The sequence below is a fragment of the Lagenorhynchus albirostris genome, chromosome X (genome assembly GCF_949774975.1).
Source record: "Lagenorhynchus albirostris chromosome X, mLagAlb1.1, whole genome shotgun sequence".
NCBI lineage: Eukaryota > Metazoa > Chordata > Mammalia > Artiodactyla > Delphinidae > Lagenorhynchus > Lagenorhynchus albirostris.
In genome coordinates this window covers 81238074-81262600 of record NC_083116.1, presented here as the reverse complement: position 1 = coordinate 81262600, position 24527 = coordinate 81238074, and the positions used below count along the sequence as shown (strand labels likewise).

At 38.6% G+C, this 24527-nt stretch overlaps 1 long non-coding RNA gene across 1 annotated transcript in view; it reads right to left on the bottom strand.

The window, feature by feature from the left end:
• LOC132513874 (uncharacterized) overlaps window positions 1-9530 on the bottom strand; it is a 48583-nt gene extending 39053 nt beyond the window's left edge. The window contains exons 1-2 of the long non-coding RNA XR_009538559.1: window positions 9368-9530; window positions 9182-9247 (exon numbers count right to left, since the gene is read on the bottom strand). This is a non-coding gene — a long non-coding RNA (uncharacterized LOC132513874). The remainder of the gene's footprint in view (window positions 1-9181; window positions 9248-9367) is intronic.
• Window positions 9531-24527: the final 14997 nt, after the last annotated feature.

Genomic DNA, 24527 nt, shown 5'->3' with positions numbered 1-24527 from the left:
TTCCATTTCTCTAGGAGGTGGGTCAAAAGGATGTTGCTGTGATTTATGTCATAGAGATTTCTGCCTATGTTTTCCTCTAAGAGTTTGATAGTTTCTGGCCTTACATTTAGGTCTTTAATCCATTTTGAGCTTATTTTTGTGTATGGTGTTAGGGAGTGATCTAATCTCATACTTTTACATGTACCTGTCCAATTTTCCCACCACCATTTATTGAAGAGGCTGTCCTTTCTCCACTGTACATTCCTGCCTCCTTTATCAAAGATAAAGTGACCATATATGCGTGGGTTTATCTCTGGGATTTCTATCCTGTTCCAATGATGTCTCTTTCTGTTTTTGTGCCAGTACCATACTGTCTTGATTATTGTAGATTTGTAGTATAGTCTGAAGTCAGGGAGCCTGATTCCTCCCGCTCTGTTTTTCGTTCTCAAGATTCTTTGGCTATTTGGGGTCTTTTGTGTTTCCATACAAATTGTGAATTTTTTTGTTCTAGTTCTGTGAAAAATGCCAGTGGTAGTTTGATAGGGATTGCATTGAATCTGTAGATTGTTTTGGGTAGAAGAGTCATTTTCACAATGCTGATTCTTCCGATCCAAGAACATGGTATATCTCAACACCTATTTGTATCATCTTTAATTTCTTTCATCAGTGTCATAATTTTCTGCATATAGGTCTTTTGTCTCCTAAGGTAGGTTTATTCCTAGATATTTTATTCTTTTTGTTGCAATGGTAAATGGGAGTGTTTTCTTGATTTCACTTTCAGATTTTTCATCATTAGTGTATAGGAAGGCCAGAGATATCTGTGCATTAATTTTGTATCCTGCCACTTTACCAAATACATTGATTAGCTCTAGTAGTTTTCTGGTAGCATCTTTAGGATCCTCCATGTATAGTATCATGTCATCTGCAAACAGTGACAGCTTTACTTCTTGTTTTCCGATTTGGATTCCTTTTATTTCCTTTTCTTCTCTGATTGCTGTGGCTAAAACTTCCAAAACTATGTTGAATAAGAGTGGTGAGAGTGGGCAACCTTGTCTTGTTCCTGATCTTAGTGGAAATGCTTTCAGTTTTTCACAATTGAGGATGATGTTGGCTGTGGGCTTGTCATATATGGCCTTTATTATGTTGAGAAAAGTTCCCGCTATGCCTACTTTCTGCAGGGTTTTTATCATAAATGGGTGTTGAACTTTGTCAAAAGCTTTCTCTGCATCTATTGAGATGATCATATGGTTTTTCTCCTTCAATTTGTTAATATGGTTTATCACATTGATAGATTTGCGTATATTGAAGAATCCTTGCATTCCTGGAATAAACCCCACTTGACCATGGTGTATGATCCTTTTAATGTGCTGTTGGATTCTGTTTGCTGGTATTTTGTTGAGGATTTTTGCATCTATGTTCATCAGTGATACTGGCCTGTAGTTTTCTTTCTTTGTGACATCCTTGTCTGGTTTTGGTATCAAGGTGATGGTGGCCTCGTAGAAGGAATTTGGGAGTGTTCCCCCCTCTGCTATATTTTGGAAGAGTTTGAGAAGGATAGGTGTTAGCTCTTCTCTAAATGTTTCATAGAATTCGCCTGTGAAGCCATCTGGTCCTGGGCTTTTGCTTGTTGAAAGATTTTTAATCACAGTTTCAATTTCAGTGCTTGTGATTTGTCTGTTCATATTTTCTATTTCTTCCTGATTCAGTCTTGGCAGTTTGTGCATTTCTAAGAGTTTGTCCATTTCTTCCAGGTTGTCCATTTTATTGGCATAGAGTCGCTTGTAGTAATCTCTCATGATCTTTTTTATTTCTGCAGTGTCAGTTGACACTTCTCCTTTTTCATTTCCAATTCTATTGATTTGAGTCTTGTCCCTTTTTTTCTTGATGAGTCTGGCTAATGGTTTATCTATTTTGTTTATCTTCTCAAAGAACCATCTTTTAGTTTTATTGATCTTTGCTATTGTTTCCTCCATTTATTTTTGTTTTTTTTCTGATCTGATTTTTATGATTTCTTTCCTTCTGCTAACTTTGGGGGTTTTTTGTCCTTCTTTCTCTAATTGCTTTAGGTGCAAGTTTAGGTTGTTTATTCGAGATGTTTCCTGCTTCTTAAGGTGGGCTTGTATTGCTATAAACTTCCCTCTTAGAAATGCTTTTGTTGCATCCCATAGGTTTTGGGTTATCGTGTCTCCATTGTCATTTGTTTCTAGGTATTTTTTAATTTCCTCTTTGATTTCTTCAGTGATCACTTTGTTATTAAGTAGTGTATTGTTTAGCCTCCATGTGTTTCTGTTTTTTACAGATCTTTTCCTGTAATTGATATCTAGTCTCACGGCATTGTGTTTGGAAAAGATACTTGATACAATTTTCTTAAATTTACCAAGGCTTCATTTGTGACCCAAGATATGATCTATCGTGGAGAATGTTCCATGAGCACTTGAGAAAAATGTTTATTCTGTTGTTTTTGGATGGAGTGTCCTATAAATATCAATTCAGTCCATCTTGTTTAATGTATCATTTAAAGCTTGGGTTTCCTTATTTATTTTCATTTTGGATGATCTGTCCATGGGTGAAAGTGGGGTGTTCAAGTCCCCTACTATGAATGTGTTACTGTCGATTTCCCATTTTATGGCTGTTAGTATTTGCTTTATGTATTGAGGTGCTCCTATGTTGGATGCATAAATATTTACAATTGTTATATCTTCTTCTTAGATCGATCCCTTGATCATTATGTAGTGTCCTTCTTTGTCTCTTCTAATAATCTTTATTTTAAGGTCTATTTTGTCTGATATGAGAATTGCTTCTCCAGCTTTCTTTTGGTTTCCATTTGCATGGAATATCTTTTCCATCCCCTTACTTTCAGTCTGTATGTGTCTCTAGGTCTGGAGTGGGTCTCTTGTAGACAGCATATATATGGGTCTTGTTTTTGTATCCATTCAGCCAATCTGTGTCTTTTGGTGGGAGCATTTAGTCCATTTACATTTAAGGTAATTGTCGATATGTATGTTCCTATCCCAATTTTCTAGATTCTTTTGGCTTCATTATTATAGGTCTTTCCCTTCTCTTGTGTTTCTTGCCTACAGAAGTTCCTTTAGCATTTGTTGTAAAACTGGTTTGATGCTGCTGAACTCTCTCAGCTTTTGCTTGTCTGTAAAGATTTTAATTTCTCCATCAAATCTGAATGAGATCCTTGCTGGGTAGAGTAAGCTTGGTTGAAGGTTTTTCTCTTTCATCACTTTCAGTATGTCCTGCCACTCCCTTCTGGCCTGTAGAGTTTTTGCAGAAAGATCAGCTGTTAACCTTATGGGGATTCCCTTGTGTGTTATTTGTTGTTCTTCCCTTGCTGCTTTTAATATGCTTTCTTTGTATTTAATTTTTGACAGTTTGTTTAATATGTGTCTTGGCCTATTTCTCCTTGGATTTATCCTGTATGGGACTCTCTGTGCTTCCTGGACTCGATTAACTATTTCCTTTCCCATATTAGGGAAGTTTTCAACTATAATCTCTTCAAATATCTTCTCAGTCCCTTTCTTTTTCTCTTTTTCTTCTGGAACCCCTATAATTCGAATGTTGGTGCGTTTAATGTTGTCCCAGAGGTCTCTGAGACTGTCCTCAGTTCTTTTCATTCTTTTTTCTTTATTCTGCTCTGCAGTAGTTATTTCCAATATTTTATCTTCCAGGTCACTTATCCTTTCTTCTGCCTCAGTTATTCTGGTATTGATTCCATCTAGAGTCTTTTTCATTTCATTTATTGTGTTGTTCATCGTAGTTTGTTTCATGTTTAGTTCTTCTAATTGCTTGTTAAATGTTTCTTGCATTTTGTCCATTCTATTTCCAAGATTTTGGATGATCTTTACTGTCATTATTCTGAATTCTTTTTCAGGTAGACTGCCTATTTCCTCTTCATTTGTTAGGTCTGGTGCGTTTGTGTATTGCTCCTTCATCTGCTGTGTGTTTTTCTGTCTTCTCCTTTTGCTTATCTTACTGTGTTTGGGGTCTCCTTTTTGCAGGCTGTAGGTTCGTAGTTCCCGTTGTTTTTGATGTCTGTCCCCAGTGGCGAAGGTTGGTTCAGTGTGTTGCATAGGCTTCCTGGTGGAGGGGTCTAGTGCCTGTGTTCTGGTGGCTGAGGCTTTTATCTTGTCTTTCTAGTGGGCAGGTCCACGTCTGGTGTTGTGTTTTGGGGTGTCTGTGGACTTATTATGATTTTAGGCATCCTCTCTGCTAATGGGTGGGGTTGTGCTCCTCTTTTGCTAGTTGTTTGGAATAGGTCGTCCAGCACTGTAGCTTGCTGGTCGTTGAGTGAAGCTTGGTGCTGGTGTTGAGATGGAGATCTCTGGGAAATTTTCGCCGATTGATATTACGTGGAGCTGGGAGGACTTTTGTTGACCAGTGTCCTGAAGTTGGCTCTCCCACCTCAGAAGCACAGCACTGAGTCCTGGCTGCAGCACCAAAAGCCTTTCATCCACACGGCTCAGAATAAAAGAGAGAAAAAGCAGAGAGAAAGAATTAGTAGAAGTAGGAAGAAAGAAATAAAAAAGAAAGAAAGAGAGAAAGAAGGGAGGGAAGGAAGGAAGGCAGGAAGAAGAAAAGAAGAAAAGAAGGAAAGAAAGGAGGGAGGTAGGGAGGGAGGGAGGGAGGGAGGGAGGGAGGGAGGGAGGAAGGTGGGAGGGAAGGAAGGATAAATGAAAGAAAGATACAGTAAATAAAATAAAGTATAATATTTTTATTAAATTAAAAAATAATTATTTAGAAAAAAAATGGGGACGGCTAGAACCTTAGGACAAATGGTGGAAGCAAAGCTATACAGACAAACTCTTACACAGAAGCATGCACCCTCACAAAAAGAGGTAAAGGGGAAAAAATCATAAATCTTGCTCTCAAAGTCCACCTCCTCACTTTGGGATGATTTTTTTTCTAAAGGAGTGAAGGGAGGAAAGAAAGAAAGAAAGAAGGTAAAGTATAGTAAAGTTATTAAAATTAAAATTAATTATTAAGAAAAAAATATTTAAAAAAAAACGGACGGATAGAACCCTAGGACAAATGGTGGAAGCAAAGCTATACAGACAAAATCTCACACAGAAGCATACACATACACACTCACAGAAAGAGGAAAAGGGGAAAAAATCATAAATCTTGCTCTCAAAGTCCACCTCCTCAGTTTGGGATGATTCGTTGTCTATTCATGTATTCCACAGATGCAGGGTACATCAAGTTGATTGTGGAGCTTTAATCCACTGCTTCTGAGGCTACTGGGAGAGATTTCCCTTTCTCTTCTTTGTTCTCACAGCTCTCAGGGGCTCAGCTTTGGATTTGGCTCTGCCTCTGCATGTAGGTCGCTGGAGGGCGTCTGTTTTGTGCTCAGACAGGACGGGGTTAAAGGAGCTGCTGATTCGGGGGTCTGGCTCACTCAGGCCGGGGGAAGGCAGGGCTATGGAGTGCAGGGCGAACCTGTGGCGTCAGAGGTCAGCGTGACGTTGCAGCAGCCTGAGGCGTGCCGTGCGTTCTCCCGGGGAAGTTGTCCCTGGATGCCGGGACCTTGGTAGTAGCGGGCTGCACAGGCTCCTGGGAGGGGAGGTGTGGAGAGTGACCTGTGCTCGCACACAGGCTTCTTGGTGGCTGCAGCAGCATCCTTAGCATCTCATGCCTGTCTCTGGGGTCCGTGCTATTAGCCACGGTCACGCCCATCTCTGGAGCTCCTTTAAGCATCACTTTTAATTCCCTCTCCTCGTGCACCAGGAAACAAAGAGGCAAGAAAGTCTCTTGCCTCTTCGGCAGGTCCAGACTTTTTCCCAGACTCCCTCCCAGCTAGCCATGGTGCACTAACCCCTTGAGGCTGTGTTCACGCCGCCAGTCCTCTCCCTGCGATCCAACGGAAGCCCGAGCCTCAGGTTCCAGACCACGCCCACACCAGTGGAGGAGCAGACAAGCCTCTGGGTCTGGTGAGTGCTGGTCGGCACGGATCCTCTATGCGGGAATCTCTCTGCTTTGCCCTCTACACCCCTGTTGCTACTCTCTTCTCCACTGCTCTGAAGCTTTCCCACTCCGACACACCCAGTCTCTGCCAGCAAAGGGGCTTCCTAGTGTGTGGAAACCTTTCCTCCTTCACAGCTCCCTCCCACTGGTGCAGGTCCTGTCCCTATTGTTTTGTCTCTGTTTTTTCTTTTTTCTTTTGACCTACCCAGGTACATTTGGGAGTTTCTTGCCTTTTGGGAGGTCTGAGGTCTTCTGCCAGCGTTCAGTGGGTGTTCTATAGGAGCAGTTCCATGTATAGATGTATTTGTGATATATCTTTGGGGAGGAAGATGATCTCCGCGTCTTAAGCTTCCACCTTGTTCCTCCTCCCCCACATTCTAGTTTGAGAACCATGGATCTACACCAGCTCTACCTCCAGCCAAATAGCACCAGTCTCCATTCCTAGAAAGTGCTTCACAAACCTTAGTCAAAATATCTTCACAATTGGTTATCCCTCTCCCTGCTGTGCTCTCTCCCCTGTATCTCTAGCTTCAAGGCTCAGCCTAAACATTACCTTACATTGATGTTATATCTGCCTGGAATCCTTTTCCTCTAAATCTTTGCAGGGTTGAGTCCTTCTCCTTCCCAAAGTCTCAGATTAAATTGGACCTCTTTAGAGAGATTTCTTGCACCACTGAGTCCATAGCCTGTGTCTCTTTATATCACATGACACTGTTTGATTGTTTCCACAGCACTTAGCACTATCTGGATTTGTTATTTATTTATTTACTTACTTACTTATTTACTTGTAAATTTTGTGCCTCCACCCACTAAGATATAAAATCTGTAAAGGTAGAGACCTTGTCTACCCACCACTCTATAGATCCTTAGCACCTAGAATAGTGCCTGGAAAATAGTAGTTACCCACTTAGTATTTGTTGCAATGAATGAATAGACAAAATGACAGTGAGATTTTTGTACTACCAACATAAGGGCCAAATGAGCTGTGTCATGCTTCTCACATGATTCAAGTCATCACATTATGATGCTAACAAACAGACTCAGAAGTCTGTGTTCTAAGGTCAAAGAATTACAGCTCCCATATGGTACAGAGGGCAGGAAATCCCCAGTTGCTTCCCTCTTCCATGTAAGCAGGTAGGAAACCACCCAGACAATTGTATTTGCTCTTTTCTGTATATCTGTTCAAGCCTTTCCCCATGGTCTTGGTGGTTTATTTGTTTAATTACCCTAACAACTCAGAAATTTCTTCTGCCTCCATATTAAGCCCTTTTTCCTGACATCATGATGTTTCTAGAGATGAGCAATTTGTCCATCTCTATCCCACAATAACCCCTTACCTCTCTAAAGCGAGTAATGAAGTCAATCCTCAGCTTTATTTTTTCCAAAGTGAGTGACTCCAACTCCTTTCAATGCTCCTCTGAGGGTCCATCTTAAAATGTCTAATGCTTTCCTATGGAGACTCTCCAGCTTTTTTTCAATTATTTATAAAGTGAGGACATTCAAACTGGGAGAAATGATGAAGATTCAGAATGTTTCTTTTTTATTAAATTAAAGGTGCATGCAAACTCTGTGTGGCAGTGACGAAAGCTAGAAATATTACGACATGAGTTCAAGTCCCCACTTAGTCACTTATTATCCCTGTGCCTTGGACACATTGTTTACCTTTCTGACCCTCACTTCGATCCCTCTAAAATGGGAATTCTCATTCCTCTAGATTTTTGTGACAATCATGTAAGAAAACATATATGAAAGTGTAAAATGTGAAATGCTTTACAAGAACAAGTAACTGTTGAAAGAGAGAGTACTTTTCATTTCTTTTTAAAAAGTCAATGGATGTAGAGGTCATTATTAATAAATTCTGTTTTATATCAAGAAAGAAAAGATATCAGCTCTAAGGGAGAACACTAGCCCCATCCCCATTAGCTCTTTCACGGATCCACTTAGATGAAGCAGAGCCCATGCTCACAAATTCCCTTAGCTCATTATCAGAGCACTGCACACTATTTGTTGACCTTCATTGGAAGAATGGCTGCATTGGAATTTCTGGGAAGAGTTCTTTTACATATCAAAGGGAATCAGAATAAATAATTTTAGTTACAAGCAGTATATTCTCCTGTTAAAAAATATAGATTTTTCATCATGGTAAATGTGGTGGCCGTGAGAATGTACAACTAAAGGGGACAGAACTGACCAATGGCCCCAGTTGCTTCTCTGAAATCTATCACTTCTTTGTGATGACGCCACACCTCCCACGAGCTCTTCCCAGTCAATTACTGAGCTCAGCAGGAATAGTTTGGGTGCCCCATCCCTGAAAGATAGGACGTGCAAGGACTCCTCTATTGGCTGACTTTGTTTCAAGGTTATCTCCCCTGCCAAAGTTTCCTTGGATGTCATAGCCACCTAAGATGCTTCCACTCAACATCACTACCTCTCTCATTCCCTCAGGTCAGACCTCCATCATGTTCTACAAGCTCTGCCATCTTCACCAATCCCACCCTGTTTTCTCTCACAAGTATTTCCCCTAATAAAATCTGGCATCATTTTATTGGAAGATCCAGACCAACATTGTAAACAAAACACAAAAGAAAACTCTCAGTTTTCAAGGAAATTTTGCATCTATACTCACATCTATTGCTTTTAAATATTCAATGAATTACACAAATGGGAAATTGGAGTCCCCACTGTTTAAATGAAGAAACAAGTAACTTGGCCAAGATCAATTACCTCATTTTTTTTCAGTAGCTTCTCTATCTCCTAGCCTTCCATGCTCAATGTTCAGAAAAAAACTTTAAATTTACTTTCCCTTTTGATTATTATTTTCCTAGCACAAACAACAGCAGCACCTACAATTTATTAAGCAGGCAGTGAATAAGTGCTTTACATATATTCAATTTTTCATTTAATCCTCACAATAACTCAAGAAGGTAGGTGCTTCCCCCTTTAAACATGTGAGGAAACAGCTTCAAAAAGTTAAGTAAGCTTTTCAAGATCACTCATCTACTATGTAGAGGACCCAGAACCAGCCCATGACTCTAAATCTAATGTTATTAGCATTAATAACAATATCTCAAATCTGTAGAACATTTTACTAAGCACTTCTAGATGTGTTAGGAAGTGGGATCGGCACCCACCAGTAACTCCCGCTGCATTAGTCTAGAGAAGACAAGTGCTAGGGAAAGAAACAGGGGTGACAGGAGCTGACAAGGTACAGGCAAGTGTGAGAATGACTAACCTTCTCCCAAATGCTTCAGCTCAGGTCGCAGAAGAGTCGCTCGTGGCCATCGGTACTCCAAGGGCCCTTATTTCAAAGAAAGTATGGGGGGGAAAAGTAAGTTTTTGTTAAAGAGATTAGCATAATATAGTTTCCCAAGTAATCTTCCTAAATTTATTAGATGGAAACCAGCTTCCTACCACCTACCAGCCATGGAATGGGGAAGAAAGCATCAAGCACTCAAGGTTCTGCATGATCCAATTTTTAGCCTCCTCTCCAGCTTCATCTCCCCTCTTGCTGTGTTTTACCTGATTAAAATACAACAGCATCCACACTGTGCTGTCACATGCCTCTGTACATTCGGTCATGCAGTTCACTGTCTAATTCATCCTTCCTTCCCTTCCTCTGGCTAACTCTTACTCATTCCTCAGCAACTCAGCTCAGGCACCATGTACTTCAGGAATTCTTGTTCAACACCCAGGCTGAGGAAACCCAAAAAACCCTCCTCTGTGCTCCCTTATCTTAACCCCAGTGCTTACCTCACCTCACCTCAACATTTCCATTATTATGTTGAGATTATCTCCCACTAGAAAAACAAACAGAATTATTTCTCCTTAAAACATCATCCATACCTCACCACTCTGGCCCATAAAGTGCTTCGAAGGGGATCCTATGGCCGGTAAAAGAAGATCCAGGTTCCATGCTCTGGCTTTCAAGGCCCTAAATGATGTGGCCCCTGACCGTCTCTCCAAACTCTCCCTTTTTCCCTTGCTTACTAACTGTCATACCACTCTGCATTCAGATCCATTACCATGCCAACCCTATTTTGCCTTAAGACCTATTTCCTCCACTCTTTGTAGAGTTGTGCCTTTTTATTCTCCAGATCTCCACTTGAATGTTGCCTTCTTAGAGGTGCCTTCCATCCCCACCTCTAGAACTATCATTATTCTCTCCCATTGTTACCTATTCCTTCTCCTCATTGCAACCACAAAACTTTATAAATAGGATATTTATTCATTTATTTATTTAAATCTTGAATGTAATGGAAAACACATCCTCAACTCCTCATGCTTCTTGAGAGCAAGGATCCAGGCTTATTAAATTATATTCTTCCAAGGTGTTTGGTGCAACAGTATGTCCTTAAATTTGCTGAATAAATGAATGAGCAAGCAAAGTTCAGGAAGAACATTAAAAGAGAGGGAATTACAAAATAGCAGAGATATATAGAAGTTAAATATTAGTTAGTTTCCATAATGACTTGTGTTGAGGGAACTCTAAGTGCTTCCTAAATATTAATTATATTCTATTCACAGGAAAAACTCATTATCTCTAACTTACAAGCATAAAAGGAAAACCAAGTGAAGTGACTTTTCCAAAAGCAATGTAATGAATTAAATAGGGAGCTTTGGTCTTGACTCTGAACAGCTTCATTTTATACCATCTTGTTCCCAAAGGATATGAGGTGGCTTTGAAAGACACAGATAGTTACACAATTTAGAGTGTCCACAAAAACAAAACAAGCCAGTTGCTCAGGAGAAGCACGACTATTCCTGGTACAAGGTCTGAAAAAAAATTTTCCCTTGGGTCCTCACAAAGCGTAGCAAACCACATCCTCAATCACATCCCCCAGGATATGCAGCAGTGAGGCTCACAGGGTTGTTTGCTAGCATTCCTCAGTGTGGGCTGATGGCACAAGGCCAAGGTTCAGATCCATGGAGCAATTCTCCAAGAAGCCTAATCAAGACAGCCCAGGTGTGCAATTCTCTGATGATCTCTCTTAATCCAAAAAGACATCTGGAGATTCTGGAAGAATCATTTAACAGCACAGCCTTCATATGCTGGGCTCTGTGAATTTTACTTCTCACATGAAAACTTCTAAGTATTAAGTAATAGTGAACTGAAAGTGACCAGCATCCAGATCACAGTCAACGTTGTGGAACTATTGAAAGTTCCATATGATTTATCAGTCAAATGATGTGGAGAAGGTATAAGCTAAGCTGCTGTAATAAGGAGACACCAAAATACAGTAACCTGGATAAAACTAAAGTTTAATTCTCGCTCATGTAACAGTCCAGGTATAGGAGGGTTGTTCAAGACAGGTGGGAAGCTCTGCTCCACAAGGTCATCTAGGGACTCAGGCTGGCAGTGTACTTCTACCATCCTTAATAAGCAGCTCCCTTTCAGTCCAAGGCAGCTGTTCTGGTTGTCGCCATCTTAGAGTCAAAGGAAAGAAAGAGAGTAAAAGCAAACAGCTTCCTTGTAAAAATGTAATCTAAATGTTGTACATATCAGTTGTTTGATCATTTAGTGACATGGACACACCGACTTGCAAGGAAGACTGGGGAATGGAATCTATACCTGGACAGCCTCATATCTGCCTAAAACTCAAGGAGATTGTATTACTTCCAGGAATACTAGGAGAGTCGATAAGGGAAACCATAAGACTATGCCACTGGGAATCGGCATCTGCTTAAACAGAATTATCCTCTGATTAAAGAACCACCCACTACTAGCCAGAGGTATATAAAGGCAGACACCAGTTACAGGTTCAAGTTTTCTACATTCATGTGTTGTGTCCAGTGCACAGACAATGAAGGATCAAGACCCCAAAGTTCTACATCATATGCATGGCTACACTCATTTTAGCCAGAAAAAAAAGTTAACTTGTTGTTTCTAAATACCAATTATGACCGTAAAAGAATCAATAGAGCCTCCATGTAATATTAGATATTAAGAACTGTCATACCCTTGTGAACCCTCCAAGATAAACTAATTGCAAAATGTAAACGAAGATAAACAAGTAAGATGACAACCACATAGGATTCTTAACTCTAAGCTAGTTAAATGTCAGAGGACTTTTACTAAAACTCAGTAAATTGGTTTTGGAATAGTTGATGTTAGACGACTTTGTTCTGGCAGCCATTGGATGACAGCATCAGTTTGTCTGTGGAGGTATTCTTAGTTTGAAACAATAAAAATCATGATGAGGTCAGCATATTGTTACTCTCTCTGTCTAGAGAGGTAGAAAGCATATGCCTATCTCATCCAAAGGGGATGTCACATTATTGCCATACAAGTTTATAAAAATTGGGCAGCAGGATTTATTACTTACCCCACTGAAAATCATCTGCTCCCTCAGGAGACTGCTCTTGTCTCTGCTGACTTAAATGGCAGTATTAAGGTTTAGATTTAGTCTATATGGACATAGATTTTCTCCCATAAGCAATTCCTTCCCGTGGAGTGAAAGTTTAAGAAAAAGTCAATACAAGCTAAAACTTAGTTTCTTCTTCCTAATTTTCTCCACGAATATAACAATGGTTTAACGTGTTTAAAGCTGACCTACTCCAACAATGTTTAAAGCTGACCTACTCCTCATGTAATAGATTTGGCCTAAGAAGTCCACATGTGAACTTTGAAAGAAGCAAACAGGTACTTAGTCTAGATATCAGATGGGTAAGTATACAGGTCCAGAATTCGGGAGGAATAGGTGGTTGCTCTATTAAATACGGAGGGGCCTATATGCTATCAGTAGGCATGCTTTCAAGCATGCCCTCATTACTGGAACGAATAGCCAATGTAAACCCTGAATAATTTGCCTTAAACATCAATCAATGTCCTTCCAGCTGTGGTCTTCCAAGACATGATATGATCACATGTATGTACACTTGTATGTATAAACAATGATGCATCTACCAGAGCTAGGTTCTAATCAGCACAATTTGGTAAGGGGAGAAGGAAAGGACAACTAACATCGGTGAAGCATCCCTATGTGCCAGGGGTAATACTACATCCTTTATCTTTGTTTTTGCATTAATTTCTCACAACAACCCTGTGAGGCAGGCATTATCATCACCATTTTAGAGATGAGGAACCTGAATCACAGAGATATGAAATGACCAACCCAAGGTCACACAGCTTGTGCACACAGAAGCTGGAATTCAACCCAGTTTGATTGCACAGTTCATGCTCTTTCAAATAAACCACACTGCTGATCTGGAATTCTACTTACTCCCCCACTTACTTTGGGCACCATATTGTTGACCACAAATGCGGCTTGAGTCTACAAAGTTCAGGAGTGGTCCCTAAAGGGCCTTTTAATTCCACTGAAATTCTGCTAGTAGTCTCGTCTGTTTTACCTGCTGTTACATACATCACCTAAAATAGTGCCTGCACCCTCTCCTCCCCCAGAAAAAGGTTTTTAAGTGAATGAATGATTGAGACTAGTCATTTCCTTGTAACAAGGTTAGTATACAATTTCTAGAGACTTCTCAATGTGTCTAACTGCTTGAATCTCTTTAAAATACAAATTCTGCCTACAATGTATTTCATATGATTTGACAACTATATCTAGTAGTATTCATTTCTTTACATAGATCTTTATTGGAGTATAATTGCTTCACAATACTGTGTTAGTTTCTGTTGCACAGCAAAGCAAATCAGCCATATGCATACACATGTCCCCATATGCCCTCCCTCTTGAGCCTCCCTCCCATCCTCCCTATCTCACCCCTCTAGGTCATTGCAGAGCACCAAGACGATCTCCCTGTGCTATGCTACTGCTTCCCACCAGCCAACTGTTTTACATTCGGTAGTGTATATATGTCGATGCTACTCTAACTACACCCCAGCTTCATCCTCCAACCCCATGCCGCAACTCCATTCTCTATGTCTACCTCTTTATTCCTGCCATGCAACTAGGTTCATCAGTACCTTTTTTTTTTTTTAGATTCCATATATATGCGTTAGCATATGGTATTTGTTTTTCTCTTTCTGACGTACTACATTCTGTATGATAGATTCTAGGTCCATCCACCTCACTACAAATAACTCCATTTAATTTCTTTTTATGGCTGAGTAATATTCCATTGTATATATCTGCCACATCTTCCTTACCCATTCATCTGTCAAAGGACCCTTAGGTTGCTTCCATATCCTGGCTATTGTAAATAGTGCTGCAATGAACATTGTGGTACATGACTCTTTTTGAGTTATGGTTTTCTCAGGGTATATGCCCAGTAGTGGGATTGCTGGATCGTATGGTACTTCTGTTTTTAGTTTCTTAAGGAAGTTCCATACTGTTGTCCATAGTGGCTGTATCCATTTACATTCCCACCAAAACAGTGCAAGAGGGTTCCCTTTTCTCCACACCCTATTCATCATTTGTTGTTTGTAGATTTTTTTAAATTGGAGTAAAAATGCTTTACAATGGCGTGTTAGTTTCTGCTTTATAACAAAGTGAATCAGTTATACATATACATATATCCCCATATCTCTTCCCTCTTGCATCTCCCTCCCTCACACTCTCCCTATTCCACCCTTCCAGCTGCTCACAAAGCACAGAGTGGATCTCCCTGTGCTATGCGACTGCTTCCCACTAGCTATCTATTTTATATTTGATAGTGTATATATGTCCATATATACACTACCACTCTCTCACTTTGTCCAAGCTTACCCTTCCCCCTCACCATGCCCACAAGCCCATTCTCTAGTATGGCTGCGTCTTTATTCTGGTCATGCCCCTAGGTTCTTCATGACTTTTTTTTTTTTTAAGATTCCATATATATGTGTTAGCATACGGTATTTGTTTTTCTCTTTCTGACTTACTTCACTTTCTAGGACAGTCTCTAGGTCCATCCACCTCACTACAAATAACTCAGTTTCATTCCTTTATAGGGCTGAGTAATATTCCATTGTATAAATGTGCCACATCTTCTTTACCCATTCATCTGTTGATGGACACTTAGGTTGTTTCCATGTCCTGGCTATTCTAAATAGAGCTGCAATGAACATTGTGGTCATGACTCTCTGAATTACGGTTTTCTCAGGGTATATGCCAAGTACTGGGATGGCTGGGTCGTATGCTAGTTCTATTTTTTGTTGCTAAGGAACTTCCATATTGTTCTCCATAGTGTTTGTATCAATTTACATTCCCAACAACAGTATATGAGGCTACCCGTTACTCCACACCCTATACAGCATTTATTGTTTCTAGATTTTTTGAGGATGGCCATTCTGACCGGTATGAGATGATATCTCATTGTAATTTTGATTTGCATTTCTCTAATGATTAATGATGTTGAGCATTCTTTCATGTGTTTGTTGGCAATCTGTATATCTTCTTTGGAGAAATGTCTATTTAGGTCTTCTGCCCATTTTTGGATTGGGTTGTTTGTTTTCTTGTTATTGAGTTGCATGAGCTGCTTGTAAATTTTGGAGATTAATCCTTTGTCAGTTGCTTCATTTGCAAATATTTTCTCCCATTCTGAGGGTTGTCTTTTGGTCTTGTTTATGGTTTCCTTTGCTGTGCAAAGCTTTTAAGTTTCATTAGGTCCCATTTGTATATTTTTGTTTTTATTTCCATTTCTCTAGGAGGTGGGTCAAAAAGGATCTTGCTGTGATTTATGTCACAGAGTGTTCTGCCTATGTTTTCCTCTAAGAGTTTGATGGTGTCCGGCCTTATACTTAGGTCTTTAATCCATTTTGAGTTTATTTTTGTGTATGGTGTTAGGGAGTGTTCTAATTTCATTCTTTTACATGTAGCTGTCCAGTTTTCCCAGCACCACTTATTGAAGAGGCTGTCTCTTCTCCACTGTATATTCTTGCCTCCTTTATCAAAGATAAGGTGACTATATGTGCATGGGTTTATCTCTGGGCTTTCTATCCTGTTCCATGGATCTATCTTTCTGTTTTTGTGCCAGTACAATACTGTCTTCATTACTGTAGCTTTGTAGTATAGTCTGAAGTCAGGGAGCCTGATTCCTCCAGCTCCGTTTTTCATTCTCAAGATTGCTGTGGGTATTTCGGGTCTTTTGTGTTTCCATACAAATTGTGAAATTTTTTGTTCTAGTTCTGTGAAAAATGCCAGTGGTAGTTTGATAGGGATTGCATTGAATGTGTAGATTGCTTTGAGTAGTAGAGTCATTTTCACAATGTTGATTCTTCCAATCCAAGAACATGGTATATCTCTCCATCTATTTGTATCATCTTTAATTTCTTTCATCAGTGCCTTATAAGTTTCTGTATACACATCTTTTGTCTCCTTATGTAGATTTATTCCTAGATATTTTATTCTTTTTGTTGCAATGGTAAATGGGAGTGTTTTCTTAATTTCAGTTTCAGATTTTTCATCATTAGTGTATAGGAATGCAAGAGATTTCTGTGCATTAATTTTTTATCCAGTTACAATACCAAATTCATTGTTTAGCTCTAGTAGTTTTCTGGTAGCATCTTTACGGTTCTTTATGTATAGTATCATGTCATTTGCAAACAGTGACATCTTTACTTCTTCCTTTCAGATTTGGGTACATTTTATTTCATTTTCTTTTCTGATTGCTGTGGTGTAGACTTCCAAAACTATGTTGAATAAGAGTGCTGAGAGTGGGCAACCTTGTCTTCTTCCTGATCTTAGTGGAAAAGGTTTCAGTTTTTTACCATTGAGGACGATGTTGGCTGCGGGTTTGTCATATATGGCCTTTATTATGTTGAGGAAAGTTCCCTCTATGCATACTTTTTTGGAAGGTTTTTATCATAAATGGGTGTTGAATTATGTCGAAAGCTTTCTCTGCATCTATTGAGATGATCATATAGTTTTTCTCCTTCAATTTGCTAATAGGGTGTATCATGTTGATTGATTTGCATATATTGAGGAATCCTTGCATTCCTGGGATAAACCCCACTTGATCATAGTGTATGATCCTTTTAATGTGCTGTTGAATTCTGTTTGCTAGTATTTTTTTTATTTTTATTTATTTATTTATTATTGTTTTTTGTGGCAGTACATGTGCCTCCCACTGCCATGGCCTCTCATGTTGCGGAGCACAGCCTCCGGATACGCAGGCTCAGCGGCCATGGCTCACGGGCCCTGCTGCTCCACGGCATGTGGGATTTTCCTGGACTGGGGAATGAACCGATGTCCCCTGCATTGACAGGCAGGCTCTCAACCACTGTGCCACCAGGGAAGCCCTGTTTGCTAGTATTTTGTTGAGGATTTTTGCATCTCTGTTTATCAGTGATGTTGGCCTGTAGTTTTATTTCTTTGTGATATCCTTGTCTGTTTTACATATCAGAGTGATGGTGGCCTCGTAGAATGAGTTTGGGAGTATTCCTCCCTCTGGTATACTTTGGAAGATTTTGAGAAAGATAGGTGTTAGCTCTTCTCTAAATGTTTGATAGAATTCACCTGTGAAGCCTCCTGGTCCTGGGTTTTTGTTTGTTGGAAGATTTTTAATCACAGTTTCAATTTCAGTGCTTGTGATTGGTCTGTTCATATTTTCTATTTCTTCCTGGTTCAGTCTCGGAAGGTTGTACATTTCTAAGAATTTGTCCATTTCTTCCAGGTTGTCTATTTTATTGGAATACACTTGCTTGTAGTAATCTCTCATGATCCTTTTTATTTCTGCAGTGGTAGTTGTTACTTCTCCTTTTTCATTTCTAATTCCATTGATTTGAGTCTTCTCCCTTTTATTATTGATAAGTCTGGCTAATGGTTTATCAATTTTGTCTTCTCAGAGAACCAGCTTTTAGTTTTATTGATCTTTGCTATCGTTTCCTTCATTCCTTTCTGATCTGATATTTATGATTTCATTCCTTCTGCTAACTTTGGGGTTTTTTTGTTCTTCTTTCTCTAATTGCTTTAGGTGTAAGGTTAGGTTGTTCATTTGAGTTGTTTCTTCTTTCTTAAGGTAGGACTGTATTGGTATAAACTTCCCTCTTAGAACTGCTTTTGCTGCATCCCACAGGTTTTGGGTCGTCGTGTTTTCATTGTCATTTGTTTCTAGGTATTTTTTGATTTCCTCTTTGATTTCTTTAGTGATCTCTTGGTTATTAACTAGCGTGCTGTTTAGCCTCCATGTGGTTGTATTTCTTACAGACTTTTTCTTGTAGTTGATATCTAGTCTCATAGAATTGTGGTCGCAAATGATACTTGATATGATTTCAATTTTCTTCAATTTATCAAGCCTTGATTTGTGACCCAAGATATGATCTATCCTGGAGAATGTTCCATGAGCACTTGAGAAGGATATGTATTCTGTTGTTTTTGAATGCAATGTCCTATAAATATCAATTAAGTCCATCTTGTTTAATGTATCATTTAAGGCTTGTGTTTCCTTATTTACTTTCATTTTGTAGGACTTGTCCATTGGTGAAAGTGGAGTGTTAAAGTCCCCTACTATGATTGTGTTACTGTTGATTTCCCCTTTTATGGCTGTTAGTATTTGCCTTTTGTATTGAGGTGCTCCTATGTTGGGTGCATAAATATTTGCAATTATATCTTCTTCTTGGATCGATCCCTTGATCATTGTGTAATCTCCTTCTTTGTCCCTTGTAATAGTTTTTGTTTTAAAATCTATTTTGTCTCATATGAGAATTGCTACCCCAGCTTTCTTTTGATTTCCATTTGCATGGAATATCTTTTTCTATCCCGTGACTTTCAGTCTGTATGTGTCCCTAGGTCTGAAGTGGGTCTCCTGTAGACAGCATATATACGGGTCTTGTTTTTGTAGCCATTCAGCCAATCTCTGCCTTCTGGTTGGAACATTTAATCCATTTACATTTAAGGTAATTATTGATATGTATGTTCCTATTACCATTTTGTAAATTGTTTTGGGTTTATTATTGTAGGTCTTTTCCTTCTCTTGTGCTTCCTGCCTAGAGAAGTTCCTTTAGCATTTGTTGTAAAGCTGGTTTGGTTGTGCTACATTTGCTTAGGTGTTGCTTGTCTGTAAAATTTTCAATTTCTCTGTCATATCTGAATGACATCTTTGCTGGACAGAGGCATATTGATTGTAGGTTTTTCCCTTTCATCTCTTTAAATATGACCTGCCACTCCCTTCTTGCTTGCAGAGTTTCTGCTGAAAGATTAGCTGTTAACCTTATGGGGATTCCCTTGTATATTATTTGGTCTTTTTCCCTTGCTGCTTTTAATTATTTTCTTTGTATTTAATTTTTGGTAGTTTGATTATTATGTGTCTTGGCGTGTTTCTCCTTGGTTATATCCTGTATGGGACTCTGTGCTTCATGGACTAAATTAACTACTTCCTTTCCCATATTAGGGAAGTTTTCAACTATAGTCTCTGCAAATATTTTCTCAGTCCCTTTCTTTTACTCTTCTTCTTCTGGGTCCCTTATAATTAGAATGTTGCTGCATTTAATGTTGTCCCAGTAGTCTCTGAGACTGTCCTCAATTCTTTTCATTCTTTTTTCTTTATTCTGCTCTGAGAAAACACTCCCATTTACCATACTTCTACTATTTTATCTTCCAGGTCACTTATCTGTTCTTCTGCCTCAGTTATTCTGCTATTGATCCCTTCTAGAAAATTTTTAATTTCATTTTTTTGTGTTCTTCATCACTGTTTGTTTGCTCTTTAGTTCTTCTAGGTCCTTGTTAAACGTTTCTTGTATTTTCTCCATCCTATTTCCAAGATTTTGGATCACCTTTACTCTCATTATTATGAATTCTTTTTCAGGTAGACTGCCTACTTCCTCTTCATTTGTTAGGTCTGGTGGGTTTTTACCTTGCTCCTTCTTTTGCTGTTTCTCTGTCTTCTCATTTTACTTACCTTACTGTGTTTGTGGTCTCCTTTTCACAGGCTGCAGGTTCATAGTTCCCATTGTTTTTGGTGTCTGCCCCCAGTGGCTAAGGTTGGTTCAGTGGGTTTTGTGGGCTTCCTGGTGGAGGGTAGTGGTGCCTGTGTTCTGATGGATGAGGTTGGATCTTGTCTTTCTGGTGAGCAGGTCCACGTCTGGTGGTGTCTTTTGGGGTGTCTGTGACCTTAGTATGATTTTAGGCAGTCTCTCTGCTAATGGGTGGGGTTGCTTTCCTGTCTTGCTAGTCGTAGCTTGCTGATCATTGAGTGGAGCTGGGTCTTGGCATTAAGGTAGAGATCTCTGGGAGATTTTCATCATTTGATATTAAGTGGAGCTGGGGGCTCTCTGGTGGAACAATGTCCTGAATTTGGCTCTCCCACCTCAGAGGCACAGCCCTGAGGCCTGGCTGGAGCACCAAGAGCCTGTCACCCACACGGCTCAGAATCAAAGGGAGAATAAAAGAAAGAAAGAAAGAAAGAAAGAAAGAAAGAAAGAAAGAAAGAAAGAAAGAAAGAAAGAAAGAAAGAAATAGATATAAATAAAACAAATATATTAAAATAATAAAATTAGTATTAGAAACATTTTTAAGTAATTTAAAAAAAAGAAAGAAGAGAACAACCAATGCAAAAAAGAAATCACCAATGATAACAAGTCCTGAAAACTATACTAACAAAAAAACAAAGAAAACACGAAAAAAACGGCAGACAGAACCTTAGGACAAATGGTAACAGCAAAGCTATGCAGACAAAATCACACACAGAATCATATGCATACACACTCACAAAAAGAGAAAAAGGGGAATACACACACACACACACACACATATGTTGTTGCTCCCAAAGTCCACCTCCTCAGTTTGGGGTGACTAGTTGCCTATTCAGGTATTCCACAGATACAGGGTACATCAATTTGACTGTGGAGATTTAATCCACTGCTCATGAGGCTGCTGGGAGAGATTTCCCTTTCTCTTCTTTGTTCGCACAGTGTTGATTGTAGATTTTTTGATGATGGCCATTCTGAGCAGTGTGGGGTGATACCTCATTGTAGTCTTGATTTGCAGTTCTCTAATAATTAGTGATGTTGAGCAGTTTTCCACGTGCCTCTTGGCCATCTGTATGTCTTCCTTGGTGAAATGTCAATTTAGGTCTTATGACCATTTTTTAAATGGATTGTTTGTGTTTTTGATATTGAGCTCCATGAGCAGTTTGTATATTTTGGAGATTAATCCTTTGTCTGTTGTTTCATTTGCAAATATTTTCTCCCATACTGAGGGTTTTCTTTTTGTCTTATTTCCTTTGCTGTGAAAAAGCTTTTAAGTTTAATTAAGTCTCACTTGTTTATTTTTCTTTCATTTCCATTACTCTAGGAGGTGGGTCAAGAAAGATGTTGCTGTGGTTTATGTCAAAGAGTGTTTTCCCCATATTTTCCTCTAAGAGTTTTATAGTGTCTGGTATTACATTTAAGTCTTTAATCCATTTGGAGTTTATTTTTGTGTATGGTGTTAGGTAGTGTTCTAATTTCATTCTTTTACATGTAGCTGTTCAGTTTTCACAGCATCACTTACTGAAGAGGCCACCTTTTCTCCATTTTATGTTCTGTCCTCCTTTGTCGTAAATTAGGTGACCATATGTACGTGGGTTGATCTTTGGGCATTCTATCCTGTACCTTTGATCTATATTTCTGTTTTTGTGCCAGTACCATACTGCCTTGATTACTGCAGCTTTGTGGTATAGTTTGAAGCCAGGGACCCTGATTCTTCCAAATCCATTTTTCTTTCTCACGAATGCTTTGGCTAATCACGGATTGTGTTTCCATACGAATTGTAAATTTTTGTTTCTAATGCTGTGAAGAATGCCATTGGTAGTTTGATAGGGATTGCACTGAGTCTGTAGATTGCTTTGGGTAGTATGGTCATTTTCACAATATTGATTCTTCCAAGCCAAGAACATGGTATATCTCTCCATCTGTTGGTATCAACCTTAAGTTATTTCTTCAGTGTCTTATAGTTTTCTGCATACAATTATTTTGTCTCGTTAGGTTTATTCCTAGCTATTTTATTCTTTTTGTTGCAATGGTAAAGGGAGTGTTTCCTTAATTTCTCTTTCAGAATTTTCATAATTAGTGTATAGGAATGCAAGAGATTTCTGTGCATTAATTTTGTATCCTGTAACTTTACCAAATTCATTTGATTAGCTCTAGTAGTTTTCTGGTGGCATCTTTAGGATTATCTATGTATAGTATCATGTTATCTGCAAACAGTGACAGTTTTACTTCTTCTTTTCCAAATTGTATTCCTTTTACTTCTTTTTCTTCTCTGATTGCTGTGGCTAGGACTTCAAAAACTATGTTGCATAATACTGGTGAGAGTGGACATCCTTGTCTTTTTTCTGATTTTAGAGGAAATGCTTTCAGTTTTTCACCATTGAGAATGATGTTTGCTGTGGGTTTGTCATATATGGCCTTTATTATGTTGAGGTAGGTTCCCTCTATGCCCACTTTCTGGAGAGGTTTTATCATAAATGGGTGTTGAATGTTGTCAAAAGCTTTCTCTGCATCTATTGAGATGATCATATTGTTTTTATTCTTCAACTTGTTAATATGGTGTATCACATTGATTGATTTGCACATATTGAAGACTCCTTGCATCCCTGGGATAAATCCCACCTGATCATGGTGTATGACCCTGTAATGTGCTGTTGGATTCTGTTTGCTAGTATTTTGTTGAGGAATTTTGCATCTGTTTTCATCAGTGATATTGGTCTATAGTTTTCTTTTCTTGTGATATCTTTCTCTAGTTTTGGTATCAGGGTGACTGTGGCTTTGTAGGGTGAATTTGGGAGTGCTCCTCCCTCTGCTATATTTTGGAAGAGTTTGAGAAGTTTCGGTGTTAGCTCTTCTCTAAATGTGTGATAGAAGTCACCTGGTTCTAGACTTTTGTTTGTTGGAAGATTTTTCATTATGATTTCAATTTCATTGCTTGTGATATGTCTGTTTATATTTTGTAATTCTTCCTGGTACAGTCTTAGAAATTTGTACCTTTCCAAGAATTTGTCCATTTTTCATGGTTGTGCATTTTACTGGCATATAGTTGTTTGTAGTAGTCTCTTTTTAATCCTTTGTATTTCTGTGGTATCCATTCCATTTCCATTACTTTCATTTCCATTACTTTCATTTCCATTGTAACTTCTATTTCATTTCTAATTTTATTGATTCACGTCATCTCCCTTTTTTTCTTTATGAGTCTGGTTAAGGGTTTATCAATTTTGTTTATCTTCTCAAAGAACCAGCTTTTAGTTTTATTCATCTTTGCTATTGTTTTCTTTGTTTTCATTTCATTTACTTCTGTTCTGATCTTTATGATATCTTTTCTTCTACTCACTTTGGGTTTTCATTGTTCTTGTTTCTCTAGTTGTTTTAAGTGTAGCGTTAGATTGTTTGAGATTTTTCTTGTTTCTTGAGGTGACATTAAATTGCTCTAAACTTCTCTCTTAGAACTGCTTTTGCTGCATCTCATAGGTTTTGGGTCATTGTGTTTTCATTGTCATTTGTTTGTATGTATTCTTTTACTTCTTCTTTGATTTCTTCAGTGATCTCTTGGTTATTTAGTAGTGCACTGTTTATCCTCCATGTATTTTTGTTTTTTACAGTTTTTTTTCCTGTAATTGATTTCTGATCTCATACCATTTTGGTCAGGAAAGGTATTTGATATGATTTCAATTGTTTTAAATTTTCAAAGTTTTGATTTGTGACCCAAGATGTGATCTATCCTGGAGAATGTTCCATGTGCACTTGAGAAGAAAGTGTATTCTGCCTCTTTTGGGTGGAATGTTTTACAAATATCAATTAGATCTATCTAGTCTATTGTGTCATTAAAAGCTTGTGTTTCCTTATTTATTTTCTGTTTGGATGATCTGTCCATTGGTGCAAGTGGGGTGTTAAAGTCCCCTATTATTAATGTGTTACTGCCGATTTCTCCTTTCATGGTTGTTAGCATTTGTCTTACGTATTGAGGTGCTCCTATGTTGGCTGCATAAACATTTACAATTGTTATATCTTCTTCTTGGATTGATCCTTTGATAATTATGTAATGTCCCTCCTTATCTCTTGTAACAGTCTTTATTTTAAAGTCTATTTTATCTGATACAAGTATTGCTACTCCAGCTTTCTTTTGATTTCCGTCTGCATGGAATATCTTTTTCCATCCCTTCACTTTCAGTCTGTATGTGTTCCTAGGTCTGAAGTGGTCCCTTGTAGACAGCATATATATGGGTCTTGTTTTTGTATCCATTCAGCCAGTCTGTGCCTTTTTGCTGGGGCATTTGATCCATTTACATTCAAGGTTATTACCAGTATGTATGTTCCTCTTACCATATTCTTAATTGTTTTTAGTTTGTATTTGTGGGTCTTTTTCTTCTCTTGTGTTTCCCACTTGGAGAAGTTCCTTTAGCATTTATTGTAAAGCTGGTTTGGTGGTGCTGAATTCTCCTAGCTTTTGCTTGTCTGAAAAGCTTTTGACTTCTCCACCAAATCTGAATGAGATCCTTGCTAGGTTGAGTAATCTTGGTTGTAGGTTTTTCTCTTTCATCACTTTAAGTATATCCTGCCATTTTCTTCTCGCCTGCAGAGTTTCCACTGAAAAATCAGCTGATAACCTTATGGGGATTCCTTTGTATGTTATTTTTTGTTTTTCCCTTGCTGCTTTTAATATTTTTTCTTTGAATTTAATTTTTGTTAGTTGGATTAGTAGGTGTCTTGGTATGTTTTTCCTAGGGTTTTTCCT